The sequence below is a fragment of the Haliotis asinina genome, chromosome 4 (assembly GCF_037392515.1).
Source record: "Haliotis asinina isolate JCU_RB_2024 chromosome 4, JCU_Hal_asi_v2, whole genome shotgun sequence".
Classification (NCBI taxonomy): domain Eukaryota; kingdom Metazoa; phylum Mollusca; class Gastropoda; order Lepetellida; family Haliotidae; genus Haliotis; species Haliotis asinina.
In genome coordinates, this window is record NC_090283.1 from 18,364,482 (window position 1) to 18,387,900 (window position 23,419).

The 23,419-nt window shown below is 39.6% G+C and overlaps 1 pseudogene; it reads left to right on the forward strand.

Annotated features, from left to right (window-relative positions):
* The first annotated feature begins 1,085 nt into the window (after window positions 1-1,085).
* LOC137280819 (uncharacterized) lies at window positions 1,086-11,102 on the forward strand (annotated as a pseudogene).
* Window positions 11,103-23,419: the final 12,317 nt, after the last annotated feature.

The window sequence follows — 23,419 nt, forward strand, 5'->3', positions numbered from 1 at the left end:
TTTTGTGACATAGCTGGTTGTATTCAGTACAGTACAGTTAACTGATTAACCCTCTATGGGTTTGATACTCAAGTTATGGCGGAATTGTGGTCATTGCAATAACGGCTAATCGTGAACTATAAAAAAACCCACACATTTGAGATGTCCACTATGTTTTTTGAAGACCATGAATGATATTTTGAAATGACACACATAATCGAAAGCATTTATTGATTTCAACATCTGTATTCTGTTTCGTCGTTTCCCTCAAAAGAATACCCGTGAAGGTCTACCCGGGGTAGAATAGGCCTTCAGCAACCCATGCTTGCCATAAAAGGCGACTATGCTTGTCGTAAGAGGCGACTAACGGGATCGGGTGGTCAGGCTTGCTGACTTGGTTGGCACATGTCACCGGTTCCCAATTGCGCAGATCGATGTTCATGTTGTTGATCACTGGATTGTCTGGTCCAGACTCGATTATTTACAGACCACCGCCATATAGCTGTAATATTGCTGAGTGCGGCGTAAAGCTAAACTCACTCACTCACTCACTCCTCAAAAGAAAGAACTGACATCCATAAATTCGCGATTTTATGATTTCTGGGTTTTTTTGTGAAAGAAACTGTTCCAGTCAAGCGTGTACATTTTCAAGCATTTAATGCATTTCGAGGCCATAAGACGCACTGGCGTTAAAACGATGAAACAGATTTTATTAAAATAACATCCTCGGACGGAACAAGCATTGGACGTTTCTGTTTATTTGTCTTGGTGTTTCTGAGAATGTGTTTAGAATTGCTATCACCAGACGCCAGACAAGGTGTTGTGACATCACCCAGCTTCATTTTCTGTCAGTAATGGTCTTGAATGACTGATAGAAAGGAATTCCTCCTTTGACTTAGACTGTGACTCTATGGCTTTAAGAACTGCAATAACAGACGAGGATGTGGATGTGTCAATAAGCATTAACAACATGTGGCGTTACTAATAAGGAAAGTGAAAATATTCAATTAAACTTAATCATCCTGCGTGTAAAGGTAACGCCCTCGGGTTCTAATGACTGAGTCTTTGTTACCACAACACATTCTTTGACAAGCCGTCAGTTGAAGATGTCCTGCCTCGTTGTCCTGTTGTGTGCGGTCCTCTACACAAGTGTTACAAGGTTGCACAACATATATGTGTACAGTGAGTATTGCAAATGCTCCAGGACAAGAGTGAGTCTAAGTTACATTCGTTGTGAACGACCTTAATTTTGGTCGGATACAAAACTTACACGACGCACACGTGACGTGATGTTCAAATCGTGTTGACCGCTGATTCGATGGGGTCAAATCTTTGATTGGATGATTGTGATCAGCTCAAAATACCTGCAGCATTGTGCAGCTCAATAGGCACTGTTCGTGACATTGTTACGAGCGTGTATTTTCTGTATATTTTTGTTATTAATTCAGTAATAATTATTATTGGGTCACAACATTTAGTGTTTTGAATATTAAATATGATGGGTCACATTTCGTTTTAATAGCTGGTCAACACTTTTAGCATTCTGCCTTTCCGGAATTTATCTGCTCCTAGTTTTCGATGTGTCTACTTCCGGGCGACTTATTCTAGTAAATATAAAAAGGCTGGTGGCCATGTTGAGGGCGACGCTCACACTCGCACTCATTTACATCTCTGCCACGCTTGATCATCAAAACCCGTCAACGCCTGACCTACATTATCTGCTGTCGCACCGATTGCTGTGTTGACATTCTGACATAGTTGATTCTCTCTCACACCAAGACTTTGGTGAGTTTGCTATATTGTAATTTTGTGACCCACTGACTTAGATTTTGCCTCTCTTGAATTGTATTTGAAATCTGCATTGTTATATTGACTTCTGACTTTGTATACCTTGCTCTCGTTGCATAACAATACATAATTTGAACGTAAAACGAACTGTCTTTGTTCTGTTTTGCTGGTTTACAAGGGGATTTCTTAAACTGTTGTAAATTCTTGACCGTAACAATATGCGTCAGAAATGTAGCAAGCCGTTTGCACTTTTATTAAGACATTTTTTTAAAGATACTTAAACAATAGATTTATCTTCAATTGTACTGAATCAGAGAGACTATATAGAGAGGGAGATGAAACTACTGGAAAAGCCCCTGAATGTATGCCGCTGGACGTTACGTAACCAGTGTAGCCAATATGGCGGCAGCTTAGTGTTTAACACTGATCCCGGTTTATTTAGCTGATTAAATTTGCTGAGTGTTGTGACAGCTCAAAACTTACAGGTAGAAGATAAATTAACTATTTTGTCTCTTCAGTTCAAGTCAATTAATTGTTATTAGTGTCAGTATTAGGACAGTAGATTTGTAGTAAGGTTTCAAGTCGGTATAATAAGTCACTGGCTTCCATTCTCGATTCACCGCGAAGATAGACTAAATTGTGTAGATAAAAAATTATTTCACACTTTCGTTTCACACATACTTTTATGACATATTTATGAAAAATATGACATATCGCCGATCTGATCCGCGCTTGAAATACTACACGCCGTTGTCTGAGAGTTTTTAGTTATTGGTTTCACATACAACTTTAATTCTTATGAGGGGAATATACTATCAGGTGAAATGTGTTTGCAAGTAATAGTGATAGGTTCATAATCCGAAAAAAATATGCTAGGGTGTATTTGAGGTGTGTGAAAAATGTGTTTTGATCTGATCAGCCACTGAAATACTACACTGCGTTGTTTGAGTGTTTCTAGTTATTATTCTAAAACTTCTTTCACACACACCTTTAATTTTTATGAGGGAAATATACCATCAGGTGAAAAGTGTTTGCAAATAATGGTGCTAGTTTTATTATTTTAGAAACATTGTTAGGGTGTGTGTGAGGAGTGTGAAAAATATGACATGTCGCCGATCTGATCTGTTTCGCCATTGATGTTTGTGATGCACGAGGGTTATAGTTCTATAACTTCTTTCTTTCTTGCAGATCTTATTATTTGACAAAACTGGAAAGGTTTTTACAACGGTTTGGGGCAGTTTTACAGTTTTTTATGAGTTTGTGGTAGTGTCAGTTAACATTTTGTTAATGTCCATGTCATTCCCCACATGCAATGAGATATCTGAATTTATTATTAATGTAAACAAAACGTGGTGTATCATTTATTCATTCATTCATCCATTCACATATGTATTTCTTTTATTCTTTTTCTTTATGTCTTTCATTCATTTACATAATTCCTGCTCTTAATTCTTACCATAATTCATTCATTCATTCACTGTAAAATTCCAACAGATGCAATGAACTGTCTGAAGTTCTGTTGAACACAGCTGAAGTTGCTCTGGGAACAAGTCAAGTCACTGTGAGCGTTAGAGCATGAGGCACACGTTAATTAGTAAACAAATTAGTACAAATAGTAAAGAAAGCAAGCGAGTGACCTGTCCCTGTTGTAGATTATCCCTGACTGAATATATCTGGAATAAAATTGGATACCTCTTGAAATAATAATTTGTGATGTTCTCCCCTTTTACTTGTATCATCGATATCGATTAACTGATTTATTTATCTTTTATTTGATTTTATACATCTGTAATGACCAGAATTGAAGACATCTCGTATTAACTGAAGAGATGTCCAAATCAGTATCTGTTATGCATTTGTGGATATGTATAACAAATAGTCAAAATGAATAGAAGTAAAGACTTCTAAAATTGTTACTACTACTAATATATCACTTTTAATACTACTAATACTGTTATGTACATTATGATCGTAATTTTTCTTTCGATATCTATAACGAATTTAGAGATATCACAAAATATTTGTGTGATATCTCAGTAACATTTTACTAAATGAGTAATTCTATTTTGGATATAAGAATTTAATCAAATATACACTGAGTCAAAAAAGAAACTTCACAAAATGGAATTCCTAAAAATAGTGAATACTTTTTCTCTGATGATACAGTCTATGTCCCCGAAATGGGATCCCTATCTTTCGATTGTAGAAAAACGTTAGCAAAACCCATTCAAACCCATCCATTCGTCGTGCAAATGACATTAGTGCCAAATCAGGTTTTGCACGTGCAGTCGATCATGTGATCTTCGCAAGTTTTCTTCATTTGCACGTGTTTGCATTGGCTTCAAGAATTGAAAAAAATCACTCTTAAACCAATGTTCTATAGCTACCGGAACGTTAAATGTCACGATTGTCAAATGTGCAACGTGAAGGTGGCGTTGGCATGTTGCAAGCGGAAAGATCAGTTATTGACGTCGCAAGAGGAATGGGATGCAGCCGTCGTACTGCGAGATCGTCTACAACAAATTGGAGCCACTTCTGATCGCCCAAGGTCGGGTCGTCCACGTGTGACGTCACGAGCAGAAGGCCATCAAATCGTCCTACGTCACCTACGTGACAGATTTCTGCAGGCTAAACGAACCAGGGCTGAGATGTTTAAAGGTCAACTGTCCTCACAGACCATCCGAAATCGGTTGCGGGCTGCCAATCTCCATTCTCGACGTCCATATTGTGGGCCAATATTGAAGCCGTTTCATCAACGTCAACGTCTGCTGTGGGCCCAACGTCACCTCCGATGGATCCAGAGAGACTGGTCATGACGTCGTGAACGGTATGCCCAATGTTGTGTACAGGAAGTCGACAGATTCGGGGGCGGATGTTGCATGGTGTGGGGTGCTTTCAGAATACCCAACCACGTGTTCACAAGCAACAGGTAGTACACGAGGGGATGATATTTGGCATTGGTGAATGCGCGGGGCGACCATACACAATATTGAACTGCGAAATTTCTAACTTTTATTCTTGTGACTTGACATTCTGTATACACATGTTTAGCGGTGTAGCCGAATGGAACTGATTGTGACACTGTCAGTGTATCGAGTACATCACACAGATCTCAGCAATGAAATGATAACAATTTAACCATCTTACCATCTTTTGTTCTTTTATTGTGTCCTGAAGAAAGAATGTGAAGTTTCTGTATTGACTCGATATATTTATTATGAGTATTTATAGATATCTTATTGATATCTTTAAAACAATTGAGGATATCTTTAATTCCTAAAAAATGTGAAAGCGATTTGCTATATGGAACCACTGACATAAACTCCTGCAACAATCACTGTGCTTCTAGGACAAAGGGTGATAAGGGGGAGACGACGAGGTTAATTGCGAGCCAATTTAAAGCTTTTTATCAAAACTAATCCTCTTACATCTCAATCTTGGAGCCTGCACAACATCTAACGTTTCTACCCGTGTCTCTCTGTCTTGGAGCCCGAATCTCGCCAGACGTTTCTGCCTGAGCCGCTCCGTCTTGGAACCTGCACCACGTCAGACGTTTTCTACCTGAGCCTCTCTGTCTTGGAGCCTGAATCTCGCCAAAGGTTTCTACCTGAGCCTCTCTGTCTTGGTGCCTGCAACACGTCAGACGTTTCTATCTGTGCCTCTCTGTCTTGGAGCCTGCAACACGTCAGACGTTTCTATCTGTGCCTCTCTGTCTTGGAGCCTGCAACACGCCAGACGTTTCTATCTGTGCCTCTCTGTCTTGGTGCCTGCAACACGTCAGACGTTTCTATCTGTGCCTCTCTGTCTTGGAGCCTGCAACACGCCAGACGTTTCTACCTGTGCCTCTCTGTCTTGGAGCCTGCAACACGCCAGACGTTTCTACCTGTGCCTCTCTGTCTTGGAGCCTGCACCTCGCCAGACGTTTCTATCTGTGCCAATGTGCCCTGGAGCCATCACAATGATAGATGTGCCTGTCTGTGCCTAGTTATCATGGTTCTTGTACCACGCCAGACGTTTCTACCTGTGCCTAGCAACCATGGAGCCTGCACAACACCAGACGTACCTGCCTATGCCTATCTCTCTTGGATCATGCACAACGCCAGACGTACCTGTCTGTACATATGTCTCTACATCTTGAAGTGTGCACAGCGCCAGACGTTCCTATCTGTGCCTATCAATCTTGGAGCCTCCACAACGCCAAATGTACCTACCTATGGATCTTTGTCTTGGAGCCTGCACTCCGACAGACTTTCTACCAGCCACCATCAACTTCAATGCTCAACAACGTTAGCGTTCCAGTCGATGTTTTCATGTCGTAATTTATAGCACAATTATTACGTTTAGCAGGGCAAGAATGTTCATAATGGCACAGGTTCATGTGACGAGTACGAGTCAGACGTATCGTCAATATTGACTCCAAGCTCCTTATGGCGTCACCTAACAACGGACATGATAACGGCCCGTCGTCAAGGAAATTGGGGTCTTTATCAAGTTACCATTATAGCCAGCATAATATTGCATAATTGTATTATTGTTACCATATAACTTTCTTGTGTTCTACTGAAATTGCTTTTGTGATACCTTTGTATTGGTTTTCATTGATGTTTGAACTTAGTTCATTTAGAATACAGCTGTTAATTACAGCTAATTTCTTAAATGTGTCTCTTGGTTTCAGACCTATGTCGTTTCTCTGTTAACCTATCTAATCTATGAATGAGTGTGCTTGTTGACCTGTCACTGTGTCTCTCTTAACCTATGTATGCCATTGTCTCTGTTGACCTATCGCTTTGAGTGTCTCACTCACACAGTCTATTCATATTTTCCCACAGGTGAAAATATTTCAGATGGGAAAGATGCAACCCAGAGCAGCACCTATGCCTCCTTTGTTGCCAGTCGGGCTCTCAATAAGACATATGCACATTATGGGTCCTTAACACGTTACAACAACCCGTCCTGGTGGAAGGTGGACCTGAGAGGCTACTTCAAAATCAGCAACATCACCGTCACAGCATTCACATACAGCGGTTGGCGTAAGTTATTCAAGGCACCTCACTTTTGTTTCCTTCGGTGATAATACAATACGTACAATCTTCAAAAAAAAAAGAAACGCATAATCTATTTCAGAAGAATTTACTACTTTGGTGTAAGAGCAATAATGTCGTACAATTTCAATGGCTGAAAGGTGAAAATTCACACGTCTATCGACAAAGAGGTCGCTAACACAGCAGCAAACGTTATTGTTGCGTTTCTTTGTATTGGAGTCCACAAGTAAAATCAGCACTTAGCATGGCCACCATTGGCAGCAATTACTGCACCGTTTCGGCACTGATCGGACATTTCGATGAATTCTTCCTCATTTGTATTTTTGCTGCAATGTTTTTGAAGTGTCTGATCGGTGTTTTGACGTTGACATACACGTCGATGGCGAGACTTCAACGATAGAATTGCAAGGTACCGTGAATCTCCACTTAACCAAATCGATTCCTGACAGTTTGGTCGGATGTAGCAGTTCTAGACTTGGGTGATAATGTTTGGACGGCCGATTCTCGGGCGATCTTGGGAGGAATTGGTCTACAGGAATCGATTCCAAAGGCGAGATATGATGAACGTTGAAAAGTCGGGGAACTACAAACTGGTACTCCGTAGCTTCAAGGCGGCATATGTCGATGTTTCGATTGACGGCACTTAATTAGTCGTCCTCTAGTTAGATTTCCTCTTTTCCAGGCAAAGACGAATGACAAAATGAAAGACAACTTTTGCCTAGCGATTAATACCGTATGCTTTTCCGCTTACGTGCACGTGCAGTTTACTTTCCGTGTTTCATAGGTGACCTTTTGGCAAATATTTCTTCAAACGCTTCGAAAACAAGGAGAAACGTTAAAACTGACGCGTTTTGGCACCGAAGCTGTTCAAGATGACTCAAAGATGACGAAACAGATATATTTGTATTGGTATTTGTATTAAGAAACGATATATGCATCTCATTAAGGTAAGAAAAACCAAACAGTACAACCGAAACATTTTCTGTTTGATACATACTGTTTGTTTACAGTTACATGAAAAATGCCTACGTTGAGGTGATGGACAAAGACGTCAGCCTCTGCTCTGATGTCCAGGTGGTGTGGAGCAGTGTCCAGCACTGTTGCTGCAGGGGAGAGGTTCACCTTCACCTGCAACGCCACCTTCCCCGTCCGCTTTGTCCGTGTAGTAAAGCGGGCCACGGACACCGCATACTTCGGCATCGGGCATGTTGACGTGCAAGGGGAAGGGACCGTAAAACCATATCGTGAGTGAACCATTTAGTCAAAGTGCTAAATGCTGATGGCTTTTAAATACATCAGCTAAGTTAGAGGCGAGTGAGATAATACATTATATCACTGTGCCCGGATTAGCCTGTCCGCATTACTATAATCCCTATACCCCGCCTCCAATCCCTGAATTGTCACGACGTGAAATCATTTTAAATGTCTTCCAATGCAAATTACCCAACTCTGTGGAAATTTATGCCTTGATGCCATACATAAATACACCCACCCTTGCACAGGTCAGCCATATTCATCTATAAAACTAATTCTCAAACAAAGCAATGCGATCTACATTTTAATAAATTTATACGCGATATAATGATAATTCTATAGAAAATATTTATTGACCTAAATTGTTTTTGCCCGCTTGAAATCTTTATGGGAAATTTTGAGATGAGTGTATGAGTGGGTGATTTTAGTTTTACTCCGCACTAAGCAATATTCCAGCTATATGGTGGCGCTTTGAAAATAATCGAATCTGACCAGACAATCCAGTGATCAACAGCATGAGCATCTATCTGCCCAACTGGTGACCGATGATCATGTTCAGTATGGCCCTATAAGGTCGATGAAAGGAGGTTTGAGCGTCAGTGGCGGTGACTGCATGCATGATCCAATACTCCGAGGGTGCTTGACGACATGCATAACACTATATTGTCTTCCAGGGCCCACTTGCACAAAACGATCTTAGAGCTACAATTATTGTAAATCCTTAAGATCGCGATCTTAGGCTTCGGCTACAATCGCCATCCACTTGTACAAAGCGATTGTAGGCTAAGATCATTGTAAGTTACAATCAAAACTTACAATTGGTCGGAACCAGTTGTAAGGAGCTAAGATCATTGTAGTCAGTAGCAAAATGGCGTTCACGTTGTTGTCAGTTTCACGCAAATAATTAGCTTTGCGTTTGGGGATTGCTTTTATATTGCATAAAACTGTATGATTCACCTCGACACTTCAACAACACGGAGAATGCAACATCGATTTAACGTTTGAAATATCGTTATTTGAGGTAGTGAACAACATCATTATCGAGTCGACATCATAGAGTACAATTCTCACCCGATTCAGTGTTGGTAAAAGTATGAACACCATAGCTTTTTGATAAACAAGGAAAGGATGGTAACGAAAGGTGTCTGCATGCGGTTAGCAGTGGCCATGACCTTTTCAATACCTCAAGGGGAGCTAATCTTAGTTTTTACGCGAGATGGGAGTGGTTTGCCTTTGCATATTATGCCGTTGCCGTAAAATCTTCCCTGCCCAAATACAATGCATGTTCTGTTGTGACAGAACAGATCTCCACGTGTTTCTTTTCGGTTAATGATTTTGTCTTAGTTTATCAGTGAAATAATCTACAGTTGGATAACGTGCAGAATTATGTTTTTTCTAGTTGTAAAAATTGAATCTGACGAGAGACAAGAGTTGTAAACTATGCATTTTAAATAAATATTCTTCAAACTTGAAAATTACACTTCCTGGGGTATGTGAAATTTGCATAACACGTTTTTTAACGAAATGAAAAAATAATTATCAACAAAATATCATAAAGTAATTAATATACTGTGGATGAGCATTCAACAACACATACAACACACACGAAATAAGTTACGTTTTCATATTTCCCAGTTATGAATTTTCCACAACACTCCCACAGTCATGTCACACTTTCATATCTTTACAAATCTAATGCTTGTGGGATATATTTGGGATTTTACTCCAAATAACACCTATGAGATGCCAAACTATGTTCAACTGACAGCCACTGACAAATCATGGTACATTTAGGCGTTATGTCATAAGGAAATTTTATCTGTGTGCTATCTTTTAATCTCATGATTATTAGGTAAATAACTCAAGACCCAATTTGTTAACGTCTTTGTTTGTATTTCATTACTAGCATAACACATGATATTTCTGTGGTTGCAGTATCGCGTCTAGTTCATGAAAAAATAGAATGTAGAAAAGTTAGAGAATAACCCCTGAGGTACGAGTGAGTATACATGTCACCTTCCACGTTATCGCTTCCTTCTTCAACGTTATCGCTTCCTTCTTCAACGTTATCGCTTCCTTCTTCAACGTTATCGCTTCCTTCTTCAACGTTATCATTTCCTTCAAAGATTTGTGGGTTGGTTTTTTTTTCTTTTGGGGGGGGGGTTGTTTTGTTTTCATGAAAAATCTGCAAGGTGCGATTAAGGAAGGGGTGTCATTTGCGTGCAGTAACCAGTTCCACGTTTTATTTGCGCTGCATGCTATGCGCACTTGAAGACAGTTGTAGACAGGAGTCGAGTTTAAGAAATTTCTACCTCCAACGTTGAAGAGTTCGATCTTAGTTAAGATTGCGATCTTAAATCCATGCTGTCTTAAGATCGTGTTTGTGCAAGTGGATTATAGCAATTGTACGGTGATTGTAAAATTGATTGTAGGGGCCTAAGATTGATTGTAACTAAGATTGCTCTGTGCAAGCGGGCCCAGATTTTTAGGTGGAGTTAAATATTGGGTTTGGAGTTGGACAGTGTATTATATAATTTTTAATCAGTTCTTTTAGAAGATTCGGGCGTAGTATGGATCCTTGTCCCATTTGTCATACAAGAATCAATAAAGATGGAGAGGGTAGTCAGGACTGATGTCGCGCCGTGAGACTTTGACGACTATATAATGTTGAAAAATACTCGTACACACATTAAATGGAACTTCTTTTTTCTAGGCTCATACTACAAACCGTCCATGAACAAGAAGGTGTCTGAACCATTCTTGATAACGTCGACAATAACAGCCGGCGACTGTGGCATCGTTTGTCACAAACATCATTCATGCATCCACTTCAGCTACAGTGCAACAGCGCCGACTGATGAGAACTGTCTGCTCACTGACAAAGCCCTGACTTCACATTACGTGAACGCCACGTCTTGGACAACCTACACCATTACCTGCTCATAAATATTCAACTCAAACACATCAAGCTTCGAATATACTTCACACTTTTCACAGACATATATTCTCGTGGTTGTGTCAAACTGGATTCAGAATTAAAATGGGCCGTGGCTGTCGAACGCCAGTAATGGATAAAAACTGCCACAAAAGGGACCATGGGAACTTGTAAGTAGTATTACTTCGTGCATGGACCGAAACACGACTGGCATGGACTTTGGGCATAGTGCATGCGTATTTAAAGCAGACATAGTGCCTACGTATTTGAAGCAGACATAGTGCATGCGTATTTGAAACAGACATAGTGCATGCGTATTTGAAGCAGACATAGTGCATATGTATTTGAAGCAGACATAGTGCATATGTATTTGAAGCAGACAGTGCATGCGTATTTGAAGCAGGCATAGCAGCAGACATAGTGCATACGTATTTGAAGCAGACATAGTACATACGTATTTGTAGCAGACATAGTGCATACGTATTTGAAGCAGACATAGTACATACATATTTGAAGCAGACATAGTACATACGTATTTGAAGCAGACATTACTGCATACGTATTTGAAGCAGACATAGTGCATGTGTATATGAAGCAGACATAGTGCATGCGTGTGAGACTGGCAGGAGAAGTAAAAGAGAAAGAAAAATACCTCCAACATCCAAAGGCAGTGTAATGATAAGTTCGGGGATAATGGAATCTGAACGTTACAATCGATCTTCCAAATTACTGTGCTGTCAGTCGTTAACTGTTTGTATTTGTTTGATCAAAGGAAACTGGCTTGGTCGATTGGTTGTTTTAATTACACGTGTTTGTTAAGTCTTGAACGAAACACAGCATTAATGGCCCTCTGTCTATGTATGAGTCATCACTTGCATGGAGTGAAAATCGATTTAAGAAAGAATGAGGCCATTTTAAGGATATATACACAGTACATAAGTCCACTGATTAACTCTTTATAGTTTTGTCACCCTGATATACACTCAACACTTGTGTTGTAAAGCTAGTATATTTTAAAACTATGTTCTCCTGATTAACTCTTTAAGGTTCTGCCACCCTGATATACCCACGTCACTTGTGTAGTGAGGCTTGCGTGTTGTACAAGTATGTTCTACTTACTAACTCTTTATAGTTTTGTCACCCTGATATAGACCTGTGAAGGTTCCGGGGTAGAATAGGCCTTGTGCAACCCATGCGTGCCATAAAAGGCGACTGTGCTTGTCGTAAGAGGCGACTAACGGAATCGGGTGGTCAGGCTCGCTGACTTGGTTGACACATGTCATCGGTTCCCAACTGCACAGATCGATGCTCATGTTGTTGATCATTGGATTGTCTGGTCCAGACTCGATTATTTACAGACCACCGACATATAGCTGGAATACTGCTGAGTGCGGCGTAAAACTAAACTCAGTCACTCACTCACTAATCCTGATATACACACATCACTTGTGTTATGAGGCTAGCATGTTGTACATGTATTAGCTGCTGATTAACTCTTTATAGTTTGGTCATCCTGATATACACCCAATAAGGTGTCCGAGTCTAATGTCACAGTAAGGTGCCCGAGCCTAATGTCGAAATAAGGTGTCTGAGTCTAATGACACAATAAGGTGTCCACGTTTAATGTCATCATAAGGTATCTGAGCCTAATGACGCAATAAGGTGTCTGAGCCTAATGTCACAATACGGCGTCCGAGTCTAATGTCACAATGTCGTGTTGTAAACATTAAAGAAGATGTAAATCCATCCTGTCCTTCTAGTTGTATAAACAATCGGTACATCCATCGCCCACTCTGTATATTCAGCACTTCAGTTAATCCTCTTGATCTCTGTACATCTCTGTACATCTCATCTGTAAATACTACATCACGGCCTTCCTGTACATATATATATATATATTGTTGCTCATCACCATACTATGTCATTCACCTGCTGAAGGGGCAAGAAGTAGCCCAGAAACATCGTGTTGTAAACATTAAAGAAGTTGTAAATCCATACCATTTGTTGTCATGTCACCCACCAACTTCTAAATGCCATTCAAGCAACTGGTCACAATAAGGGGTCCGAGCCTAATGTCACAATACGGAGTCCGAGCCTAATGTCGCAATAAGGTGTCCAAGTCTAATGTCACGATAAGGGGTCTGAGTCCAATGATGCAATAAGGTGTCCAAGTCTGGTGTCACCCACCAACTTCTAAATGCCAATCAAGCAACTGGTCGCAAGGTGTGCGAGTCTAATGACGCAATAAATTGTCCGAGCCTAATGACGCAATAATGTGTGCGAGTCTAATGACGCAATAAGGTGTCCAAGTCTAGTGATGCAATAAATTGTCCGAGCCGAATGACGCAATAAGGTATCCAAGTCTGGTGTCACAATAAGGTGTCTGAACCTAATGACGCAATAAGGTGTCTGAGCCTAATGACTCAATAAAGTGTCCGAGTCTAATGTCACAATAAGGCGTCCGAGTCTAATGGCGCAGTAACTTGATTGAGTCTAATGACTCAATAAAGTGTGCGAAACTAATAACGCATAAAGTGTCCGAGTCCCCATTTTGGTTCAATGTGGGAAACTCCCATGTCATGTCCCCCGCCTTGATATTCCCGTAAGATTGTTTGAATAATGCTCAACCATGCGTACAGCTCAAATCACAGCACACACACACATGTTCAAAGAAATGCATTGTATGATGGGATTGTCACTGAATGATATTCGAAGTGCACAATACAATGTACATGTATTAGCAATACAATGTAGCGCTGTCGACTGATCCCTCATGCGGTCGTTCAAGGTTATCTATAGGTCGGCACTATCACGGTGAGTATAGCCGGGTGTACATTAGCTCACTGCCTACATTGACAGATAGCGAGGTGTCTGTCTATCGAAGACGGCGTTATTGAAGCCCATTACCGGTGTCCCGGGTTTCGTCTGGCTCATGGTTTATCTCATATGACCTTTCGACGTGTAGCCGTATCGGCGAGTCTGATGTCCGTAAGTATAATTTGTATCTCAAAAGACTTTCCCAAACTTCTGATAAAGATTCATGTTGTATTCAGTATATTTCACTAACTTTTTTTGTGACAAGCAGTGTTTTGAAGATGTCCTTGTCAAAATATACGAATACAATGTTGCACAAATCAATCACATACTAGAGAGTCTTTACGATTACGCCGAAGATTCATGCAGTGAGCTACTCCACCCCCACCCCCATCCCCCCACCCCCACCCCAACCTCTTGGTTCACTCGTCAAAAAATTAGAAATAGGCAAAATGGAGGACCTGAGAGTGTTCTGGAAAGATGTGCACTGGATATCGACTATCTGTTCCACTACATCGAGGGAGGTGTACAGGATAGGGTGTTCCAATGCAAGGTGCACAGCAGGGCTAGCATCAGGAAGCAGTCTCTATCTCACACATGCGCACAGGAGGATCCTGCACAAGGACACAATACATCACTCCAAGGTGAGTTAGATAATATATGTGATGAGTCACCTAGTACAGCTGGAACGGTGTGTAGTGGATAGGAATGACTCTCTTCGGAATCAAATGAAGGCCATCGAAAATAAATTGAACACTGATGTTACATTGAAAAATTGATGCTTGACTAGAAGACAAAGGAAATCCAAAAACTGACTGTAAAACTAGAGGAATCTGACACACGGCGGCAGAACTCAGTTGAAGCTAGGACGGCAAGAACTAAAGTCACTACAAGACAGACTAACAGAATTTGAACATGAATTGTCACGTGCTAACTACAAAATTGATGCGAAACTGAAAAGTCGGGATAACAAAATTTCCAACATTCCTTCCAAGGTACCTGTATCAAGTAAAGATATATAATCGAGTCTGGACCAGACAATCCATTTCATTTTAATATTTTTCATTAATACGCGATATAATATTTTTTTATAGAAAATATTTATTGACATAAATTGTATTTGCTCGCTGGAATTCTTTATCGGAAATTTTGAGATGAGTGAGTGAGTGAGTTCAGCTTTACTCCGGACTCAGCAATATTCCTCTTATATAGCGGCGGTCTGTAAATAACCGAGTCTGGACCAGACAATCCAGTGGTTAACAGCATGAGCATCGATATGCCCAACTGGTCACCGATGACATGTGTCAACCAAGTCAACCGGACCACCCGATCCCGTTAGTCGCCTCTTACGACAAGCATAGTCGCCTTTTATGGCAAGCATGGGTTGCTGAAGGCCTATTCTACCCCGGGACCTTCACGGGTCACTGACAGCTGTCAGCTCTGGGGTAGACACTATGCAGATTTAACAAAGCCGTACGATTCTGACAAATGTGATCAAGATTTCAAACGTCGAACTGACGGTGAAATTGACAGGTTGGCCTATGTCAACCAAATGTATCCATGTATTGACAATGTACCCTGTGCAGACATATCTGTTCACGAAATCACTCACAAACTGAATAGAACTAACTCGCCTGGCCCTGGCATAATTAATAATGAAGATGTGGACTTTTGGAAGGGAGGTTAGCAGTATTATTCAATGCTGTTCTTTGGCTTCAGTTCACACCCGCTTCGTATAGACACGGGGTCATTATACCCGTCTGCAAGGGTAAAAAGGATAAATCCGCCAATTATAGAGGGATTTCGCTTACATCTTGTTTGCGTAAGATGAAGTCTCCTAGAAAGAATAGAACAGTGGACCTCCCCAAATACATGCAATTCCCCCAATGTGCTACAATTTGGATGTAGGAAAGAACATGACGCAGTCCTGTCTCTATTTACCTTTACTGAATGTGTCCAAACTTATCTTAATAGGGGATCGTATATCTACACATCAGTCCAAGATAACGAGAAGGTCTTTGACCGAAAATGGCAGTCGGGTCTTTTTGTTAAACTTTATCATTTGGGTGTAAACTGTGGACTCTATTGCGTTACTGCTACGTGTCCATATATGCAAGTATTCAGTATAAGGATGAAAGGTCAGATACTACTGCTGTTAGACAAGGCATCAGTCAGGGTAGAGTTATCCCAGCTTGGTTATTTCTTGTGTATATACAATATACACACATACATACAAACATACACACACACACACACACACACATGTATGTGTGTGTGTGTGTGTGTGTGTGTATATATAACACGTTATATTGCAATGTGTAATACTTGCTTATGATACTACACTTATTAGTTACAATCCTAAAAGTCTACAACTAGCTTTAGACGCAGTTGTCAGCTATGCAACCAAAATGGCGATTAATCTCTCTTCGCCCGCATTCTCAAAACAACACGTCATGGTCTGTTGAACACAGATTACGCAATGGTAAACGAGCGTCACCCCCTATGATCTGAAAATTGGACTCTTCTATTTAACAGACGAAAGAGAGGTGTACAGAGGTATAAAATGACTTATTTATGAATATTATATGATATTTAATGTCTTAATGAGAAGGAATATTAGGAAGATGATTTCCCCAGAATGACTGGGATATGTGCTTTTAATGCCCAGTAGATGTACACAGAGTGTAAATTTGAAATATTTCCAATACAAGATTACTCAGAATATTTTAACAAAAAATACTAATTTACATGAGATTGAAATTAGGGAATCACTCTAATGCCCATTTGTCTACGGGCACGACAGTGCGTATGGCATTTCCTTTTTGAGTATAGTTTTGTAAAGGGAGTGAATACCGAACTGTCCTCGTTCGTGACTCGGGATACTGGACGAAGGACATTAGAAAATATATTATTTGGTTTTAAGGGGAAAATTAACAACCCTTCTAAACATTATCTGCCTGATAGTAAAGATGAATATTTGCACTAATGAGAAAATGATTTTAACCTTGAAACTTTCACCAGATCAAAAGTGAGGTAAAACAAAAAATGCAAATCATGTAAGAGTATTGCCTTTGCACATGGCGATAAAACATGTATCTCTTGGAAGTAAAACTTGAAAAAGTTGCTATTATTTTGACATGTTAGGCCATTTTGTAAAAACAATCACTACCAAAACAAGAACGTTCATTCGCCAATGCTTTCTATCTAAATAAATAATGGAATACAAACCGGATATACTTATCTTATAACATCACTAAATAATCTTATAGCAGTCCATCAAGACAAGTATAGCCCTGTGTTCCGTTGTTCAAAACAACCTTATCTCTTCAGGTCAACCTTATCTCTACGAATACAACCTTAGACCTTTACTAAGGTTAGTCTCCCGTTGCACGAAACAACCATAACTAAGGTTAACCTTAAGTTAAGATTGATAACTAAGGTTGGTCCGACCCAACCTTAGCATCTCTAAGGTTGGCAAGGGAATATGGCGGCTACTTGTATTTTCTACAACGAGACTGAGAGATGTTTGAGGAAGCAGAGCGTGTACTGAAATCGGAATGTCCAAAATAGCATAATCACGATCACTGATATCAAGTTTTCATGTAACCAATAATGACAATTCTGAAACGTCGCCGATGAACCCAGAATTGGTTGGGATGTTTTCGAAAATTCACTTACACGAACGCCGAAGTGCGCTTTCCGCTATATTGGATGATGTTTACAAAATCACGTTTCGAGAAGGCCGATATTGAGGCGCCTATTACATCACGTATATTTTATAGTCAGTTGCGACAACTGCATCATTGAATTCCCCTCACATCATAGAATCAAATTTACAAATGGTCTTTGTCACCAATACCAACTGTCTACATAAAACGAAACGAAAGATATAATCATGAGAACGAACGCTGTGCTCGAAAGACTGCGCGTTTCAAATGTTAAAAAAAAATCCGATTTTACACTGCGTAGCATTTTCGGGAACTTTCCGACATCCAGCCGTCTGTCTAATCATTGCTCACAGTGGTTCAATACGGTTAGAATATTCAGGGGAAGGATTTCGCAGCAAGAAATAGCAAATTAAATAGAGATTAAAACATGGGCGAGTGTGTCATATTATATGAATTTTTCTGACACGAGTTTCGTAACAACAATATGACACACCCGCGAGTGTGTTAATCTCTTTATGAACCATTTGTATCGAGCTTTTTATTTCTAAACAACAAAGTCCACGTAAGACGAAATCAGCTGTTGTCGCTTGACTTAAAGGTCAAGGTCGCGTAAGAATGCAGTGATACGGCACTACGGACGTAAACACCCTGTGTAATGCTACTAAGTAAAAAGCGGGATATATTGACTAGTTACTCTTGCACGAATACAAAAATACAAACACATTTTGAATTGAAATTTAATCTTTATATTCTTAAGTAACAGTAAGAATTGTATTACTGGAAACATTTTAATGGGAAAGTTATTCGTCATCAGAAGCGTCACAGAGACGAGAGCGAGCAACATGGCGACGTTTTGTAACGGGCACGGTCTCACTGCCCCAGAAGACTTGCCAATATTAATGTGGAATGTTCCCCCGTATATTGGACCTACGAAGATAGTGTGAACAGCATCACTACACAAGGCCTTGCTTGTGTTTGTGTACGACAGGCATTAGGATGTAGATTTAGTTTGGGCAACTTCAGATGACGGAACGATTGAAGACGCGCGAAGCGAGCATGGAAGCATGGCAGGTTGATTTCGGGTTGAAGACATCAGATTTCCCACTTCCATGTGTTGTGCATCAGAAAGGCCTAGCCTAATGCCTAATGTCCAGCCACTTGCATGATTTTGCGTTGGAGCTGCGTTATTGTCCTGCAACTTCTGAATCAAAAGTTTGCGGGCACTGTGAATGGTTAGCCGTTTGTCGCCAGTGATGTGTGCTCCACTTATCATTATCAAGCCGAGTTTATTTTTACCTTTTCTTGAAATTTAATATCAATAAACACGGTGTGTGAAAAATTGTTTGTTTGTAACGTTTTGCATTTGATAGCATTTCATAGGGTTTTTTTCTCGTAGTAGCGATACTGAACATTCGTAGTAAATTTGTAGTAAAAAGTTATGAATGAAAAAAGTAGTTCCACATTCCAGTTGGGTTATGGAGGTCTTGGTCGGATAACTGACCAATGAAATTCGTTTTAGGGTTTATTACACGTGTGCAACATATGATTTTTATGTACTGTATGGATAATAAAAATAGATAAAATGCCATCATTTAATGATTCATAAGAAACTGTCAAAGTTTCCGTTCAGAACGACAACGGTAATTATCGGCATTTCTGGCTTCTTCCGTCATTTACAATGTGACCGATAAAAACATATATCAATACACAGATAGTCAGAATAATTCTGATTATTTACATCTCATATCTATGTACAAAAAATCCCCGAATCAAAGCAAGAGTCCTCGCAAAATCCTACGTACTCTTGTCAGCGAGGCCGCCATTTTGAAAGAAATCGGTCATCGGTAGTGATGTCACACGTCAACATTGTTGCACATATTAGGCAATTTGTTTGAGGTGAAGGTCGGTTGAACAAGAGTAAACACAATGGCCATATCATTCCGATTGCACTTTCAGTATTGTGATGTATATTTCGCGTATTTTGACCAGGTGCGAGTTTGTCAAAAACGTTTTGAAACATATTTTGATAGCAGAATATCTAACTCAATATTTATACGAAAATTGCTTAAAAATATATAACAGGTCATGTCTTAATTTGGACAAACCTTACGTCCATAATCTAATAGTTCTCTCTTTTTACCTTTCATTACATACTTATTAAGAGAAATTACATAATCATAAGAAGAAATGTTTATATTCTAAACGAATATTCATTAACGCTAAATTGATGCCAATCAGGTGCGCGTGTTGCTTACAATAAGATATGTAGTAAAACCGTCTGATTGTTGATATATTCAGGACACTATTTCAGTGGTAAGACCATTCATTTTTCGTTTTGTCTAAAGTGTGTTGAATTCTGACATAGAAGCCGAGACCTTTGACATATTCAGTGGAATTAGGTGAGATATATACTAATTAGCAAAGCAGTGTCGTCTATCTCCGATGTCACAAAATGCACAAAACATGCCATGACGTCAACTGAAATGTTGCATTATTTTCAATTATGTCATGTAATTACATTTGAAGATGTGTCTGTTACTCCGTTAATAATGATGCAAAAGTCATCAAAATAATCTACACAAATAGGAGAATATGGGAATCTAACAACTATGTATCGGATATTGCCATCCAAATCGCTTTCTCATGTGGTACATAGGTATCTTTCCATATAAACTGTGAAACTACCAAAAGGTATCCGCTCACATTGGGGAACTTTGGTTCTCTATGTACAAAACAACGAAAATATACTGTCCGTATTCACAGCAAATTCTCTGTGATCTGAGTTACATTGACTTGATGTAAAGCATAGCCCCTTATCTTTATACGTGCATCAGCTCCCTGTCGACGTTTGACGTCATTGAGAATCCATTTTTGACATTTATTGTGGGCCATTTTTAATATTGAGCGTATAACGTTGTGCATTAACACATAAATCCATTTCATATACACTTATGTCGTTCTGACATAAGGCTGTATTTTCTTCGCTCACACTTTTCGTAAAGATGATAAATGAAACAAAATCGTAGCAGAGTGTTTTTATTGGTACACGATGAAAACCGGAGAAATTTACTGATTTTTAACGCACTTAAAAGTTTTGGACAACATTTAGCAGTATCTATTTCTCAAACCCCTGAGGTTGTCTCAGTTATAGTTATACGAACGGATAGGAAATTGAATATTCTACATTTCTGTGTAATTGTGTAGCCGTACGCAGATCCAGGACCAAGCTAGCGCAATTCTCGCACACCGTTCACTTTTCAAACCTTACGAAAATGTGCGCCTGAAAAAAGATTCGACATCCACGGGGTTAAGGTTACGGCTAAGGTTGGAGTCTGAGTTAAGGTTGCCCTAAGGTTGTTTTGTGCAACGGGCGTATCGTTTTGTTAAGGTGATCGTAAATCTAATCTTAGTGCTTAAGGTTGATCTTAGCTAAGGTTCTTTTGAACAACGGAACACTGGTCAGGCGGTTTCATTACAGGAGCAGGAGTGCATATTTTCATCCTAATAAGTCAGCTTTTGTTGGCGATTGGAGACGTACACAGGTAGAGATGTAGGCGATTAGAGACTAAACCGTGTGACATTTGTGTTGGTTAAAATACATGTATGTAATGTAGGAAAAGTGGTTGTAACTTTTTGTCATTGTAACCCAGCCGCGCAGATCCATGGTCACGCTGTTGATCACTAGATTATCTGGTTCAGACTCAGATATGTGCAGACCACCGCCATATAGTTTGACTGTTGCCGAGTGTGGTGTTAAACTAAATTCACTCAATCACTTACCTATAATGACAGCAAGACCCACTGGTTGATAAGATGTGAGTGCGCGCGCGCGCGCGCGTGTGTGTGTGTGATAGAGAGAGGAGAGAGTGAGAGAGAGAGAGAGTGTGTGTGTGAGCAGAGTCCAGTCGAAATAGACAAAAGTCAGCTCACCACCAATCAGAGACAAAGAAACACCACTCAGCGACAAAGTGGGGTCACCTAGTCTGAATACCTTTACGTGCTTTCTACAGTGTTTCAGTGGGATAATTAGAGAGAACCATCACGTTATGCGGTCAAAAGAAATGAAGCAAAACTCTGTCACTTCCTTCTAAAGAGGTCACTTCCTTCTAAAGAGGTCACTTCCTTCTAAAGAGGTCACGCCTCATAAGACAAGATCAGTGGGAAACCTCACATACGTTTATGAAATTTGCACATAGGAAGAATTTGTCGTAAAAAACACTAAAATGACAGCAGTTTTATGCACAGTTATTTGTTTCCGTTACTGTCAGTGTGCAGTAAACGTAACTTTAAACAAGAACATAAATCGAATAAAGTGAAATTAAGACTGCGAATCCTCATAGTTGTACTTTGGCAATTAATATTGAAATGTTAAGTCTCAGAACTTTATTCAACCTAGGATAAAAGTTGTTTAAGAAACGATCATAGTTTCAAATCACTTTATTTGTTTGTATTACGAGGGAGTATGAACATTAAATGAAACACCGAGTAAAGTCGGAATGGTTTACGCTCATAACCTACCGGACGTACATTGTTTCTCTGTTCCAACTACTGCACTAACCCCCTTGTAATACAAACCAATGTATGATCGATTGTTAATCCTCTCAATGCTACCGTCGAACCCATTCGACAGGAGTGCAGGATAATGACATCTCCAAATAAAACTTGCAATAATTATTGAACGAGTCGGATTTACGTGTCATGGAATGTGCTAATTCTCACCTTTTTAAATATGTAATGTTCAATACGTTTATATACCTTAAAACGAAACGCCCGCGAATTAAAAATGAGATCGCCGAATTTCTCGGCACGCAGTCGAAAATAACGGCCATTGTTGACTTCCAGCGCACCACGCCGTGTGGTACCCAGTCTAATATTTTCTTCATAATGAAATATTTTTTGATAGTTTAGTCGATATTTTTTGTTCCTTGACGAAGAGAAAGCTCATAAGTTTCCCATTTTCTAAAAATTAGTAACTTTCGGCTCAAATAAATATAAACAAAACCAATCTCAATGTTATATCATCGATTGGACGAATAGAAACGATCATGGCAACGGCGGTAAACAAACAACTCCACATGTATCGTGATGCCGAAGAAAATGTGCCATCCATTTGACATATCCAATTATTTTATCTGGAATTAATTACACGGTGTGAATAGGTAAATGTTATTGCCTCTGCACAGAAATTACCAGATTTAGCGATTTTATTTTGATTTGGTTTGATAAACCTTCCAACATTCACAAAGTTGACAGCCGTTGGTGACCCGAAAGGGCGTGGCCAAACTCGCGGTCTTTCTAAGTGACAAGATACGAAGGATGTTTGAAAATATGCGTTCATAAGCAGAATCTGAACACATATACATTGAAAGAAAACGACTCAATACCTATATAATGCAGATCATGAAACAGTATCACAATACTTGTAATTGTACCCACCCTTGATGAAACCGGAAGCACGTACACGGCATGGCACTCGTGAAAGTAAAATGTGAACGAGTTGGAAAACGACCATTGATACATTTTCTAAACTGATTCAAATTCCCGTAAGATCCATACTATACACCAGAATTACCTTTCAGTCATCCTCAATCATTTACTGTTAGTTGTGTTCAATAGCAGTTGTCATTTGTTGCTTGTGTTGTAGTATTTCTCCTGAAGTTAGCCGTTGATGTGTTGATCTTTAGTTTAGCAAATCCGAAGTCGATGATTTTCGCGGTCTATTTTTTTCAAAGAATGTTCTGACACGGGGAGACATATAAATTGTCAGTGTGTCGTAACAATAACAGAATATTCTTCTGTGTATATCGTTACAAGAAGTACAATTTTGATGATTGAAGATGTCATAAAAAAAATCATTTTTCCTTTTGCAGAAACGAACGAAACCAGAGCTAGTGAGAGAATGTAACGTACAGTAAATGTATTTCATAAAAGTTAATTAC